Raw genomic sequence first — 15,744 nt, forward strand, 5'->3', positions numbered from 1 at the left:
AACTAATGCTTCCTTCTTAGATCAAAGGGATAAACTTCTGTGTGTAAAGAAAAAATCTGAGCAGTCTGCCAAGTTTGTAAACAAAATGAAACATTGTAACTAACTAACATTGTAACTAAATGTAACCACTTAAAGTCCAACACTTGGGGCCAGATCCTCAAAAGGGATACGCCGGCGTAACTGCTGTTACGCCGTCGTATCCCTGTTTCTAACTATGGAACTGATCCCCAGAATCAGTTTCCCATAGTTAGGTAGAAGATCCTACATGTGTAAGGGACTTACACTGCCGGATCTTAGGATGCAGTACCGCATTGTCATGGTCTTACCTCTCTCCTGTCTCCTTCGTTTGACATGTGCTGGCGGCCATCTTGGTTTCTAGGTCTCTTGTAGCCTCCCACCCTGCGGCTCCTCCTTCCCACTGGGAGGAGCTGGATACCTGGCTCACATATATAGGAGGTCTGTGACTTCAGTTCCTTGCTTGGTCCTCCTGTGTGCACATGCTTCTAAGACTGCTGCTGCTTCTGGTTCCGATCCTGGCTTCGTCTGACTTCTCTGCTGGTTCCTGATCCTGGCTTCGTCTGACTACTCTTCTGGTTCCTGACCTCTGGTTTCACCATCCGTTGGACTTTTGCTTTACAGCTTGATTTTCAATAAAGCCTTCTTATTTTCACTTATCTCTTGTTGTACGTCTGGTTCATGGTTCCGTAACATTAGGACCAAGCCATGAATTTTGACGGTACAGAGCCATCCTCGCTACCCACGCTGGTTGGCAGACTTGATCAGCTGGAGTCCCTGTTGGGTCAGTTCGCCGTGGCGTTGCAAACCCTGCTTGAACGCACGGTTCATGTCGCTCCCGTTGCCGATGGGTCGGTTGTCGCTCCTGGGCCCGCTCCTACTGCCGCTCCGGTTGTTGCGCCAGAGTCTACCCCGACACCTGATGTTGCGCCTGCGGTGTTTCGGGGTATGTCCGGTTCTGCCCCCCTTCCACAGCGATTTGGGGGAGAGCCAACTCAGTGCCGAGGTTTCCTTAACCAAGTGGGCATTTATTTCGAGTTGCTGCCACATGCCTTTCCCACTGAGAGATCAAAGGTGGGGTTCTTGATCTCGCTGCTCTCTGACAAGGCCTTGTCCTGGGCCAGTCCTTTATGGGAGAACAACAATCCGGTGGTTGCCGAGTTTTCCGGTTTTGTTGCTTCTCTTCGGAAGGTATTCGATGTGCCGACTCGCGCCGCCTCTGCTGCGAAGCTCCTTATGTCCGTCAGACAGGGTTCACGATCCGTAGCCGAATACGCCATTGAGTTTCGTACCCTGGCAGCAGAGGTAGGTTGGAATAATGAGGCCCTGGTCGCTGCTTTCTCTCATGGTCTCTCGGATGCCTTGAAGGATGAGGTTGCAGCTAAGGACCTACCAGTGGAGCTCGAGGCTCTTATTTCTTTCCTGATTTTGATTGACACCAGACTCAGGGAGAGACCTTCCTTTAAGGAGTGCCTGCGGAGGCCTCCTAACAGTTTGGCGCCTAAGTTTGCTGTCCCACCCGTGCCTCCCTCTCCTCCCACGCCTCCTGGGGTTGACTTGTCTGGGGGTGAACCCTCGCAGCTGGGGTTTGCTCGCTTGTCCGAGGGGGAGAGGGTACTCCGGAGACGCGAGGGCCGATGCATGTACTGTGGTCTCGATGGGCATTTTCGGTTGGCATGTCCGAACCGTCCGGGAAACGCTCGCACCTGAGATCCTGTCGGGGGCAGATCTTGGGTGGAGTCTCCTCGTCCCCGGTTTCCCGTGTTGATAAACCACTGATCACTGTTGTCCTCTCCTGGGTCGGGGGCTCGGTGACGACCCAGGCGTTGGTGGACTCTGGTGCTGGTGGTTTTTTCATTGATAGTGAGTTCGCTGCCGCCAATTCCATTCCTCTACAGGCTCGAGGTTCCCCGCTGGCTCTAGAGGCGATAGACGGCAGACCCCTCCAACCGTCACACGTGACTCATGAGACCCTTCCAGTGGGGGTAGCCATTGGTGCCGCTCACAGAGAGTCGGTCTGCTTCCAAGTTATTTCGTCTCCACACTACTCGGTGGTCTTGGGGTACCCCTGGCTCCAGAAGCATAATCCGACTTTTGACTGGAGATCGGCCGAGATCCTCTCATGGTCACCACAGTGTGGGGCTAAGTGCATCCATGGGCCTGTCAAGTTGCTGTGTACTTCCTCGGACTCTCTGTTGCCTCCTGAATACGAGCAGTACCGGGATGTATTCGATAAGGTACGCGCAGTTGCCCTACCTCCGCACCGCCCATATGATTGTGCCATTGAGTTACAACCTGGTGCCGTTCCTCCTCGCGGCAAGGTCTATCCACTGTCGGTTGCGGAGAATGAGGCCATGGAGGAGTACGTGATGGAGGCGCTGTCCCGTGGTCACATTCGCAAATCCTCGTCCCCGGCAGGGGCTGGATTTTTCTTTGTGAAAAAGAAGGGCGGTGAGTTGAGGCCTTGCATCGATTACAGGGGTCTCAATCGCATCACGATCAAGAACGCTTACCCGATACCCTTGATTTCCGAGCTGTTCGATCGCCTTAAAGGGGCCACGGTCTTTACCAAACTCGACCTGAGGGCGGCATATAACCTGGTAAGGATCAAGGCGGGCGATGAGTGGAAGACCGCCTTTAACACCAGGACCGGTCATTATGAATCCTTGGTTATGCCCTTTGGGTTGTGCAATGCGCCCGCAGTCTTTCAGGAATTCATCAACGATGTTTTCCGTGACCTGTTGCAGCAGTGTGTGGTGGTCTATTTGGATGACATCTTGGTATATTCTGAATCCAGGGAGGCCCACATTCTGGATGTCAAACGAGTGTTGCAACGGTTACGAGAGAACAAGCTGTTCGGTAAGCTTGAGAAATGCGAATTTCACCGATCCCAGGTAACCTTCCTAGGTTACATCATTTCCGCTGAGGGGTTCTCCATGGATCCTGAGAAGGTTTCGGCTGTCTTACAGTGGCCTCAGCCCAGTGGTCTTCGTTCCTTGCAGCGTTTTTTGGGCTTCGCCAATTATTATCGGAAGTTCATCAGGGACTTCTCCATGCTGGCCAAGCCTCTCACGGATCTGACCAGGAAGGGCAGTAATTCCCAGGTCTGGCCGCTCGAGGCCATCCGGGCTTTTGAGGCCCTAAAATCCGCCTTTGTGTCAGCTCCGATTCTGTCTCATCCCAACCCTGGGTTGCCCTTTGTCCTCGAGGTGGACGCGTCCGAGACGGGAGTAGGCGCCCTTCTGTCTCAGCGTAGGACACCAGAGGGTCCGCTGCTTCCTTGTGGGTTTTACTCCCGGAAACTGTCATCCGCGGAGTGCAACTATCAGATTGGTGACAGGGAGTTATTGGCCATAGTGCAGGCTCTCAAAGAGTGGAGGCACTTGCTCGAGGGCTCGGTGGTTCCGGTTCTCATCCTGACGGACCACAAGAATCTGACCTACCTTTCTGAGGCCAAGAGATTGACACCACGTCAGGCCAGATGGGCTCTGTTCTTGTCACGTTTTAATTACGTGGTCTCCTACCTACCTGGTTCCAAGAACATCAGGGCGGATGCCTTATCACGGCAGTACTCCGAGCTGTCCAGGGAGGAATCTATACCGACTTCGGTCATACCTCCGAATCAGATCCTGGCCGCCATTCGCACCAGCCTGACCTCTCCCCTTGGTGAGCAGATTTTGGCGGCTCAGTCTGGTGCTCCCTCTGGGACACCCAACGGCAGATGTTTTGTGCCTGAGGAGTTGCGCACTCGGTTGTTGCGAACCTACCATAACTCCAAGACCGCGGGGCATCCTGGTAAGAATCAGCTGTCCTGGGCTGTTTCACGTCTGTTCTGGTGGCCTTCCCTACGTTCCGACATCGCCGCATATGTAGCGGCATGCTCTGTTTGTGCCCAAAGTAAGTCCCCTCGGCACCTTCCGTTGGGCCTGCTGCAACCCATAGCCACCGGGGAGCGCCCATGGTCACACCTGGGGATGGATTTCATTGTGGACCTCCCTGCATCCCAAGGCCATACGGTCATTCTCATGATTGTGGATCGGTTTTCCAAAATGTGCCACTGTGTTCCTCTCAAGAAGTTACCCTCTGCACAAGAGTTGGCCACGATTTTTGCCCGGGAGGTCTTCCGGTTGCACGGTTTGCCCAAAGAGATAGTGTCGGATCGGGGGAGTCAGTTTGTGTCCAGGTTCTGGCGCGCCTTTTGCTCCCAGTTGGGGATTCATCTCTCCTTCTCCTCGGCCTACCACCCTCAGTCCAATGGGGCCGCAGAACGATCCAATCAGGCCTTGGAGCAATTCCTTCGTTGCTATGTCTCCGATCACCAGGACAATTGGGTTGACCTCCTGCCTTGGGCTGAGTTTGCCAGGAACACGGCTGTGAACTCTTCCTCTGGGACGTCTCCCTTCATGGCCAATTATGGGTTCCAACCTGCCGTGTTACCGGAGGCATTCTCTCCCCAGGATATTCCGGCTGTGGAGGATCACCTTTCTGCTCTACGTGCTTCTTGGGTACAGATCCAGAGGTCCCTTGAGGTCTCTGCGCAGCGCCAGAAACTCCAGGCTGATCGCAGACGAGCGCCTGCTCCTTCCTACCAGGTCGGAGACCGTGTATGGTTGTCCACCCGCAACCTCAACCTTCGAGTGCCCACTCCCAAGCTGGCTCCTCGCTTTGTTGGTCCCTTCCGAGTGCTTCGCAGGGTAAACCCGGTAGCCTATGCCCTTGCGCTTCCACCTGGCATGCGGATCTCCAACGTGTTTCATGTCTCCCTGTTGAAGCCACTGGTGTGCAATCGCTTCACTTCCTCGGTTCCTCGGCCTCGTCCGGTCCAAGTGGGCAATCACGAGGAGTATGAGGTGAGCAATATCCTGGACTCACGCCTGGTTCGCGGTCGGGTGCAGTTTTTGGTCCACTGGCGTGGTTATGGTCCTGAGGAGCGTTCCTGGGTTCCCTCCGCAGATGTCCATGCTCCTGCCTTGCTCCGAGCCTTCCACGCACGCTTCCCTCAGAAACCGTTTTTTGCACCGCGGAGGAGGGGCCCTTGAGGGGGAGGTACTGTCATGGTCTTACCTCTCTCCTGTCTCCTTCGTTTGACATGTGCTGGCGGCCATCTTGGTTTCTAGGTCTCTTGTAGCCTCCCACCCTGCGGCTCCTCCTTCCCACTGGGAGGAGCTGGATACCTGGCTCACATATATAGGAGGTCTGTGACTTCAGTTCCTTGCTTGGTCCTCCTGTGTGCACATGCTTCTAAGACTGCTGCTGCTTCTGGTTCCGATCCTGGCTTCGTCTGACTTCTCTGCTGGTTCCTGATCCTGGCTTCGTCTGACTACTCTTCTGGTTCCTGACCTCTGGTTTCACCATCCGTTGGACTTTTGCTTTACAGCTTGATTTTCAATAAAGCCTTCTTATTTTCACTTATCTCTTGTTGTACGTCTGGTTCATGGTTCCGTAACACGCATCCGCCGCTGGGGGCATTTTGTGTCGTAATGCCGCCTCGGGTATGCAAATTAGCACTTACGGAGATCCACAAAGCTTTTCAGCTTCGTTTTTTCTCCGTAAGTTTTAGTTTGCAAACGCAAAATTAGGGCTGCTTTTACAAAGTGTAAACTGTTTACACCATGTAAAAGCAGACCCTTCTGTCCAGCGACGCAATTTTTTTTTTGTTTTGAATTTTTTTTTTCGCCGTATCTTTTTTTTCCCGACGCAACTTTATTGACCCGTCGCGATCCACAAAGCTCGGCGTAACGTAATTTCGCGCTATGCACGTCGGGAAAATGACATCACGAGCATGCGCAGTATGGCCGGCGCGGGAGCGCGCCTAATTTAAATGGGAATCGCCCCCATGAAAAGAGGAACGCCTTGCGCCGGCAGGAATTTAAGTTACACAGCCAAAAATTTCTAGGTAAGTGCTTTGTGGATCGGGCACTTAGGTAGAAATTTTAAGGCAGTGTAACTTAAATGGGAAAATTTACGTTACGCCGGATCTTTGTGGATTACCCCCTAGTTTCTTAAGTTAAAAAGCAATATTATTTGCTAGAAAATTACTTGGAACCGCCAAACATTATATATATTTTAGCAGAGACTCTAGGGAATACAATGGCAATTGCTGCAATATTTTATGTCACACTGCATTTGCCCACTTCAATGAATAATAAAAACCATAAAAACAAAACAGTGAAGTTAGCCCATTTTTTTTTGTTTTAATATGAAAGATGATGTTACGCCGCAAGAATCGTGAGAGAATCGTGATCTATCTTCTAAGCAAAAAAAATGCAATTCTCATTTTAGCCAGAATCCTGCAACTCTATACTGTGCAACATAAAAAGTGCAAGGACCACAATAGAGTAATTTTATAGCAAAAAACAAATGATGATTTTTACATGTAGTAGAGAAGTGTCAGAATTGGCCTGGGTGGCAAGGGGTTAATTACCATGAGTAATATACAAATAATTATTATAAGCCCCGTGATCCTATCAGTTTGCTGCAGTGTGTCAGCTTGTATTTATATTGGCCGCTCTGAATGTAGCTTCTTTTTTTTAAATCCAACAAAATTTTATTTAGTTTGCAGAGGTACAAATTATACAAGGTCCCCTTAACATTGCGGGGACAAAATAACAACATAGATTAAGACATCCCGTACTCGGTGAGTATTTATAGGTAGGAGGTAGAGCCCCCTCCCCCCAAACCATTTCAAACAACACCATCCCGCAAAGTAGCACCGTCCCCATCTCACCCCACATTGATGCCCAAAAGTCTATCCATCACAAGGTCTACCGGGGCTAGACCTGGCACATCTGAATGTAGCTTCTGACAGGCTGTGCAAGCAGGCCCGTATCTCCAGAACCATAAACGATAGATGTCCCATATTTTGACCAGTTGTGGGGTAGGTCTTCCCATGCCTACCCCCCAAATGTGGGGTTTCTGTGACCTCTGGTCGTCGAGCTACAACCCCCCAAATTCGATCTTTTTTTTTCTGAATTTTTTTTTTTTTTTTGGGCAAATGGGCCTATCTTGAGAAAGGGGCCTGGAGCTGCAGCTCCATCAGCCCCCTTGTTAATCCGGCCCTGTGGAGGGCACCTTTCCTGGGGCAGGGGCAGGTCTCCTTCATACTTCAAGTAGAACTAGAGTTGTTGGATGGAGTAAGGGAGGGTTATTGTTCCCAATTTGACATCCATTTGGGTTCGGGAGCATGTCCTTTAATGCACAATGTCTGTGCTCAGGGGCATGTTCCTTCCTGCACCCAAACGGATATCAAGGTGAAAGCAGGGGCTGTGTTCATGCAGCTGATGCATCCCAATTGATTTGAATTGGTCTGCCTGCCCGTGGATGTACTGAATATCTGTGTGCATTTCATGCAGTGAAATCACGACCCTGTACACTTAAAATCTTTTGACAGGGGCGCAGTCTCAATACTTGCCATAGGCACCATTTTCACTACATACGCCTCTTCACTGACCCCATCCATAAGACATGTGGAAAGAGCTTGACATGTATTCGGGGCAGGACAGGGGGAATAAGGAGGACATTTTCATAAAAGGCATAGGAAAATCCCCAGGGAAGCAGGGGACTGGCTTCCAGGCTTCTAGGGTACTTTGTTTCAAAGTAGTGTAAGAAAAGAGCCCCCCCCCCAAGAAATATACAGGGGTAGCAGGAGAGAAAATGTTCTATTCTTGCAAAAGCCCTTTATAAGGGAGAAGTACATTTTAGCAAAAGGGAAGGGTTTTGAGTGGGCAAGAATACCTGCGGAAATCTCCAGACAGGCACAGATAGTCACAACGGTGACGATGAACAGTGATGATAATTAGGGGGGGCACAGTTTGCCATCTTTGCCCTGGGCACCAAATGACCTTGTCCCAGCACTGGCCAACACTAAAAGTAATAACCGCATAGCTTTGTTGTAGTGGTGCCAATTGCAAGACCAAGTTGGGAAGAATGAGTGAGTAAGTGGGCTTGTTTTATCTCTCACTTATGCATATGTAGCACCCCCTTGCTTCCAGCATGGGCACTACGCTAAAGTTAATGGGGAATGGGAGAGTTACTTTGCTCCCATTCATGATTTGTTCAAATTCTGTGGCTCCTGTCATTTCAGAATTGTCCACTGGGTCAGTCTGTGGTCCAGGGATGCAGTGCCATCCCTGGCCAGCAGTTGGCACTAGAGCGGTTCTGGCAGAGCAAGCTTTCCCAGCAGCCAATTAAAGGAGTTTTTCCCTCGCAAGGCATGCTGGGGGAGAGTATATCTGGGACAGGGGTCATGTGTTCCAAAACCTTTGCGGGGTCCCCGTTCCAGGTGCGGTACCCACCTTCAGGGTATGCGCATCCACGGACCCCGCCAGCGCGGCCCACCTGGCCAAAGCTCAAAACTGCATAGAACCTCATCCAGAGGAAAAGGGGGACTCCAGTGTTCAGCTGGGTTCCAGGACCTATTGAGAAAATCCCAGTCTGGGATCGGATGTCCGGACCACTGACAGGTATGCTTGCTGTCATCCGGGGACCTGTTTAGGAGAACGTTTACTGGGGGGGGGTTGCTCTTTATTCACCTAAGTCCTTCATTGAAATTTGCCTGTGGCAGAGACTCTAGAGCTGGGTCTGTGAGACAGACTTGTTCCCCCCAGACAGTTCAGAGTGACACTTCGGCTTCCAGGCCCGTCATAGGGGTCTGTCCGGGGGCACTTTACCCACTCCAAGTAGAGTGGCGACGAGTTACAGAAGTTGGTACTATACAGAGCAGTACTAACTGCTTCATTGATATCCAGGCCTGATACTGCAAAGTTCTCTTCTTCTATCCTTTCATCAACCTTGTCCTTCCAAACTGATGTTGATGTTGGCCATGTTGGCCTGAAAATAAAGCATTGAAAATCTTTCAATCACTGTCTGGACCTTCGCTCACTATTTGTTCTACCACTGCACCCCTGGAGCCATGTCAGGGTAACTTAATTTGCCGATCCCAAATCAATTCAGCGGCTCCTTCGGGGGTGAGCGATACACGTCGGGGCTCGCCCGGGATTCGGCTGTTACCATTGACAACAAGAAGAAGTGGGTGGCTATTTATTAAAGAGCGAAAAGTGTCCGGTGTTGTGTGCTAGAACTGTCCGGCAGCAAGGGAGTTAACCTTGCACTGTTGAGCTTGGGCGTACGTGTGGCCTAGCATGCGCCTGCAACGTGTCCGGACAAGTTCATTTCAAGTGGGTGGAGCCACCCTCCCCTGCGTACAACGTGCAGAGAGTTTCGCGCCAAACGAGGGGTAGGAACGCCCATCAGCGCGCCAAAATCGGCAGAACCATAATTTTTCTTTGAACAAGACGGGCCACTGCCGGAGAGATGTCTGAACGTTCAAAGACCCCTATCGCCCTGAGGCGCCCCGTGACCACACCGAGGCTGCCTTCTGAGCCTGCAGAGCTCAGAGTGCCAGTGACAGATACGGGCATTCGGCTGTCCACGGGGGGGCAGTTTGTCTTATTGTCCTCTGAAGGGACAGAGATGTTGGGCCTCCTGTGCACCAGATGTGAAGAGCTGGCCATCCGCCTCTTGCCCTTCGCCCGATGCCAGAGATGCCGGGCACCCCTGTTCGCCACTGTGCCTGTGGTTGGACCCCCGTGGGACTACCATGTAAACCGGTCCTCGGGAGTCATCACCGCCGAGAGGAAGGCCTCGTGGCAGGAAGCTCTCCCCACCAGGGAGAACGCGGAGTCGAAGACCCCAAGTGATGGAGATATCTCCGTCCCGTCTACCAGGACTCTATTGCCGGCTGCCTTGTCTTCTAAATTTCCAAAGGTAGGCCTGCTGGATGGGATGGGGGAGTTAAGCAATTATGTGGCCCGCACGGCATACGTGGAGGCCGAGAGTACCTGGGAGGCCATCTCTGTTGGCGCTGCCTCCGTTAGGTGCCTTGCTACGGGAGAGAGGCCTCCCCAACCTATCGATTGGAACGCAGTGAGGAAGTCTCTTCCGGCCACGGGCCCAACCAAGACCTTCGACTACCTCCCTGCGGGAGCGGAGGATTTTACCGACCCTGAGTTCTGGTCGGGCGACTCTACCATAGAGGGCGACGATCTCCCCGACCACCTTTTTGAGCCGCGGTTCCCCGAGCAACAGGGTTTTGGGGGATGTTGGAGCTCCAAAGGAAGGAGAAGAAGGAAGAAGCGCCCTGTCCAGAGTGCATCTTGCGGGCCGAGTGGCCCATGTCTGCCTTAAGGAGCTGGTGAGTCTGTGTTTTTTTTTATATTTCAACTCACCGTGAACAAGTCCCTGTTGAGACGAAACGTCGGGAGGAGTCGCTCTGACGTCACCGCGTTTGCACGTGTGAGGACCCGGAAGTTCGGGACGCACGCTTCTATACAGGCCGGCCGGCTGTGTGTTTTTATGCTCGATACATGCTCATTTTAATAGGATTGATGTAAGTACGCAATCTGCTGTTTTTTACAATAAACTTACATACAGTATTACGCTATTGTGCTCTCCTTGGTTTCTTCATATGTTTTGGAGCTCTGCATCGGGCTACTACTAAGTGGGGATATTCACCATTGAGGCTTCAGTATGAGAGGAAAGGATTGAATTTGGCCCTGCAGTGGAGATTGGATATCTTTGTCATGCTGATTTTAATTTGACTTGCGATAAGAGTCAGTGTTACCCGTGGGTGGAGGTCTCCTGTCTGTACTGATCACTACGCCGTGGATGTATTTTGCACCTTGGGATCGTGTTCAAAACTTTTTGCTCTGCTTTTTTATTTTTTTATTTTTTCATTTTTTTCTATTTTTTCTTCATTGCACTATGGTTAATCATGTCGAATTGATATTGTCATGAACATTTATGTTATCACATAATCTCACTGAATAATTGCCATTTATTCTATTGACACCTATTTAGTGTCTTTTCACATTTTTAGAAGCGCGACTCCCTTATGTTCTAAGTTTGTCTTATTGTCCTCTGAAGGGACAGAGATGTTGGGCCTCCTGTGCCCCAGATATGAAGAGCTGGCCGTCCGCCTCTTGCCCTTCGCCCGATGCCAGAGATCCCGGGCACCCCTGTTCGCCACTGTGCCTGTGGTTGGACCCCCGCAGGACTACCATGTAAACCGATCCTCAGGAGTCATCACCGCCGAGAGGAAGGCCTCGTGGCCGGAAGCTCTCCGCACCAGGGAGAACGCGGAGTCGAAGACCCCAAGTGATGGAGATATCTCCGTCCCGTCTACCAGGACTCTATTGCCGGCTGCCTTGTCTTCTAAATTTCCAAAGGTAGGCCTGCTGGATGGGATGGGGGAGTTAAGCAATTATGTGGCCCGCACAGCATACGTGGAGGCCGAGAGTACCTGGGAGGCCATCTCTGTTGGCGCTGCCTCCGTTAGGTGCCTTGCTACGGGAGAGAGGCCTCCCCAACCTATCGATTGGAACGCAGTGAGGAAGTCTCTTCCAGCCACGGGCCCAACCAACACCTTCGACTACCTCCCTGCGGGAGCGGAGGATTTTACCGACCCTGAGTTCTGGTCGGGCGACTCTACCATAGAGGGTGACGATCTCCCCGACCACCTATTTGAGCCGCGGTTCCCCGAGCAACAGGGCTTTGGGGGATGTTGGAGCTCCAAAGGAAGGAGAAGGAGGAAGAAGCGCCTTGTCCAGAGTGCATCTTGCGGGCCGAGTGGCCCATGTCTGCCTTAAGGAGCTGGTGAGTCCGTGATTTTTTTTATATTTCAACTCACCGCTCCTCCAACCCGGGACATGCCGTCCTGTGCGGGGTACCAATGTTCCCGTTGCCGGGCCCTGTGTGTGAACAGGCGAGTTGCCTCGTTTGGGTGCTCACCCAAGGAAGAGGAAAGTTACGGACAAGTATGCCCCCACACTGTTTGATTTTTCTTTCATCCCAGTTTTCCCCTTATTCCTCCAGAACCACATAAACTTTTGTGAAGAACTCTTGGGAGGGATTGGGTTCAGTCAGTTGGAGTGGGGACCTTACCAATCTTTTAGCAGCAGTTCTGGAACATTCTATGAGGAGAAAGAACTATTTTCCATTTTTTTTTCTGTTGCTACTTCACTTTAAGTTCTTACCTGCTGCAGTGCCGGCGCACTGACCGCTGGGGGCAGTGTTCTGCACCGTTACTTTGTAGAAAAGAAAATGTGTGTATTAGGTTTTGTGCTTTGAATTATTTCTTGCAAATGAGTATTTCTCTCTTACAGCACTTGTATTTTAGGACCTCCCTCAGTAGGGAAGGAAGTTTTGCTCTCGGGCTCGAGTACACAGCTTCAATCCTGAACCTGGAATTGTATATATTTAAGAAACTATATTTGAGATTGGAATGTAATACTGTGTATTGTTTTTTTCCCTCTCCTTTCTTATTTATGCAGGTTTTTCCTTTGGACCCACCTACTATCAAGCACTGCGGAGACTGGGCAGCTAGATAGATAGGGTTGTGTATGTTGTGTGTCATTTTTAAGAATTTGTAATACAAATGTGTGAAGTTGTCCTTTCTTCTTTTCTTCTTTTTCTGTTTGGTTGGCAGGTAGCATTCGAGCCCGAATGCTGACCTGATGGTCAGCATTCGGGCTCGAATGCTTTAGGACACTGGGGACAGTGTCATTTCAAGTGGGGGGAGTATGTAGCACCCCCTTGCTTCCAGCATGGGCACTACGCTAAAGTTAATGGGGAATGTGAGAGTTACTTTGCTCCCATTCATGATTTGTTCAAATTCTGGGGCTCCTGTCATTCCAGAATTGTCCACTGGGTCAGTCTGTGGTCCAGGGATGCAGTGCCATCCCTGGCCAGCAGTTGGCACTAGAGGGGTTCTGGCAGAGCAAGCTTTCCCAGCAGCCAATTAGAGGAGTTTTTCCCTCGCAATGGATGCGCGTACCCTGAAGGTGGACCCCGCAAAGGTTTTGGAACACATGACCCCTGTCCCAGATATACTCTTGTATATCTGGGACAGGGGTCATGTGTTCCAAAACCTTTGCGGGGTCCACCTTCAGGGTACGCGCATCCATTGAGCCCGCCAGCGCGGCCCACCTGGCCAAAGCTCAAAACTGCATTGAACCTCATTCAGAGGAAAAGGGGGACTCCAGTGTTCAGCTGGGTTCCAGGACCTATTGAGAAAATCCCAGTCTGGGAATCGGGTGTCCGGATTATCAGATAGGGAGATGGGTTAATGCAGTTAGAGGGAGTGGAAGGGGCGTGAAGAAAGGGAAGGCCAGTCCTGTAATTGTGCATCAAAACAAATTTGCCAAGTTGGGTGATGATGTGGAGGTGGCAAACACAGAGGTGGCAGCCCTAGATGTTACTGCTACCCCTAACAGCCGGGAGAGCAACCCATCTAGTAGAGGTGGGGAGGGGAGTGCAGGTAGGCCTAGACAGTTGGTGGTAATAGGGGATTCTATAATCAGAAGGACTGATAGAATAATTTGTCGCCAGGATCGCTTCAACCGAATGGTTTGCTGTCTCCCTGGTACCAGGGTTCGGCATGTGGTGGACCGGGTGGATAAATTACTGGGAGGGGCTGGGCATGACCCAGCAGTCTTGGTCCATGTTGGAACCAATGACAGTATACATGGAAGGTGGAGGCTCCTTAAGAATCAATTTAAAGAACTAGGCTGCAAGATGAAGGGAAGGACCTCCAAGGTGATATTCTCTGAAATATTGCCTGTGCCATGCGCAACACAGGAAAGGCAGGGGGAGATTAGAGAGCTGAATGCATGGCTAAAGACCTGGTGTAGGAAGGAGGGATTTGGGTTTCTAGAGCACTGGGCTGACTTTTCATTGGGGTGCAGCCTATATGCTAAAGACGGTTTGCACTTGAATGGAAGGGGGTCTGCTGTGCTGGGGGAGAGGTTTATGGGAATGCTGGAGGAGTATTTAAACTAGGATTGAGGGGGGAGGGTGAATTAGAATTACATCAAGCAGACAGGTCAGTTAGTGGTCAGACATTAATGGAGAGTGGAATGGGGATAGATGGGGGGAGGGTTATGGTAGGTGACAAGAAAGTTCCCATGTTGCAAACAGCCATTGGAAATAATAGTGCCATTTGTACTACTATAAATTATATGAAAAACACCAGAGAAAAATGTAACAATACATTTAAGTGTTTGTTCACCAATGCCAGAAGTCTGCCAAGCAAAACAGGTGAGCTGGAAGCTCTGATGCATGAGGAGAGCTATGATGTAATTGGTATTGCTGAAACTTGGCTTCAATCCTCACATGACTGGGCTATTAATATTCCTGGCTATGCTCTCTTTCGGAAAGACAGGGTAAAAAGGAAAGGTGGAGGGGTCTGTCTCTATGTGAGAAGTGACCTCAAAGCAAGCGTGAAAGAGAACCTGGTTGATGGAGAGTGTGATGAGGCTGAAGCATTATGGGTGGAACTGCATACAGATGTGCGTAGTTCAAAATTAATCATTGGAGTTTGTTATAAACCACCCAATGTTAATGAGGAGGTGGAGACTCAGCTCCTTGCACAGATGGAAAGGGCTGCAAGGTCTGGGACGGTGATAATAATGGGGGATTTTAACTACCCAGAAATTGACTGGATTAATGGCACTTCTGGGACAATTAAAGGACAAAAATTTAAAAACCTATTGCAGGACAATTTTATGGTGCAGTTTATTGAGGCCCCAACTAGGAATGATGCCCTGTTGGACCTGATAATTTCAAACCATGCAGAGCTTATTACTAATGTTCAGATAAAGGAACACCTGGGTAGCAGTGATCATAACATGATTTCATTTAATGTTAACTATAAGCAAGAAATACATACAGGAAATATTAAAACACTAAATTTTAAGAGAGCAAATTTTCCAAGGATGAGGGCTGCTCTCCAGGACTTGGACTGGGAGGGACTATTGGCACAGATGAACACAGAACAGAAATGGGAATTCTTCAAAAAGACTGTGTGGAACCTCACTGCAAAGTATGTTCCCATGGGCAATAAGTTTAAAAGGCTAAAAATAAAACCTATGTGGCTCACGGTCAAAGTTAAAAAAGCTATAAACAATAAGAAAGTAGCTTTTAAAAAATATAAAAATGAAGGAACACTAGTGTTGTTTAAATGTTACAAAGAATATAACAGGATATGCAAAAAGGAAATCAAGGATGCAAAAATTCAAAACGAACGACAGATTGCAAAAGATAGTAGGACAAACCCCAAAAAATTCTTTAAATATATTAATAGTAAAAAGGTGAAGTCTGAGCATGTAGGCCCCTTACAAAATAATCTAGAGTGGGTGACTGGGGACAAAGAGAAGGCAAATTTATTAAATGTTTTCTTCAGCTCTGTGTATACAATGGAGCATGGGGGAGCTCATGTCCAAAATGGGGGTGGGAGTGACACAGCCCCAAATCCACAATGGCTCAAAAGTGATATGGTCCAGAAATATTTAGACAGAATAAAGGTGGATAAAGCACCTGGACCTGATGGCATCCATCCACGGATCCTAGGTGAGTTGAGCTCTGTCATTTCAAAGCCACTGTATCTAATATTTAGGGACTCATTAAAGACAGGAATAGTACCACTGGATTGGCGCAGGGCCAATGTGGTGCCCATATTTAAAAAGGGAACAAAGTCTTTACCAAGTAACTATAGACCTGTTAGTTTAACTTCTATAGTTGGGAAGATACTGGAACGTTTAATAAAAGACCACATGGATGAGTTCTTGCTGGAAAAAAACTATTTAAGCAGCAGACAACATGGATTTATGAAAGACAGAAGTTGTCAGACAAACCTGATTTCCTTTTATGAAGAGGTAAGTAAAACCCTGGACA

Source organism: Rana temporaria, chromosome 4 (genome assembly GCF_905171775.1).
Source record: "Rana temporaria chromosome 4, aRanTem1.1, whole genome shotgun sequence".
Taxonomy (NCBI): Eukaryota; Metazoa; Chordata; class Amphibia; order Anura; family Ranidae; genus Rana; species Rana temporaria.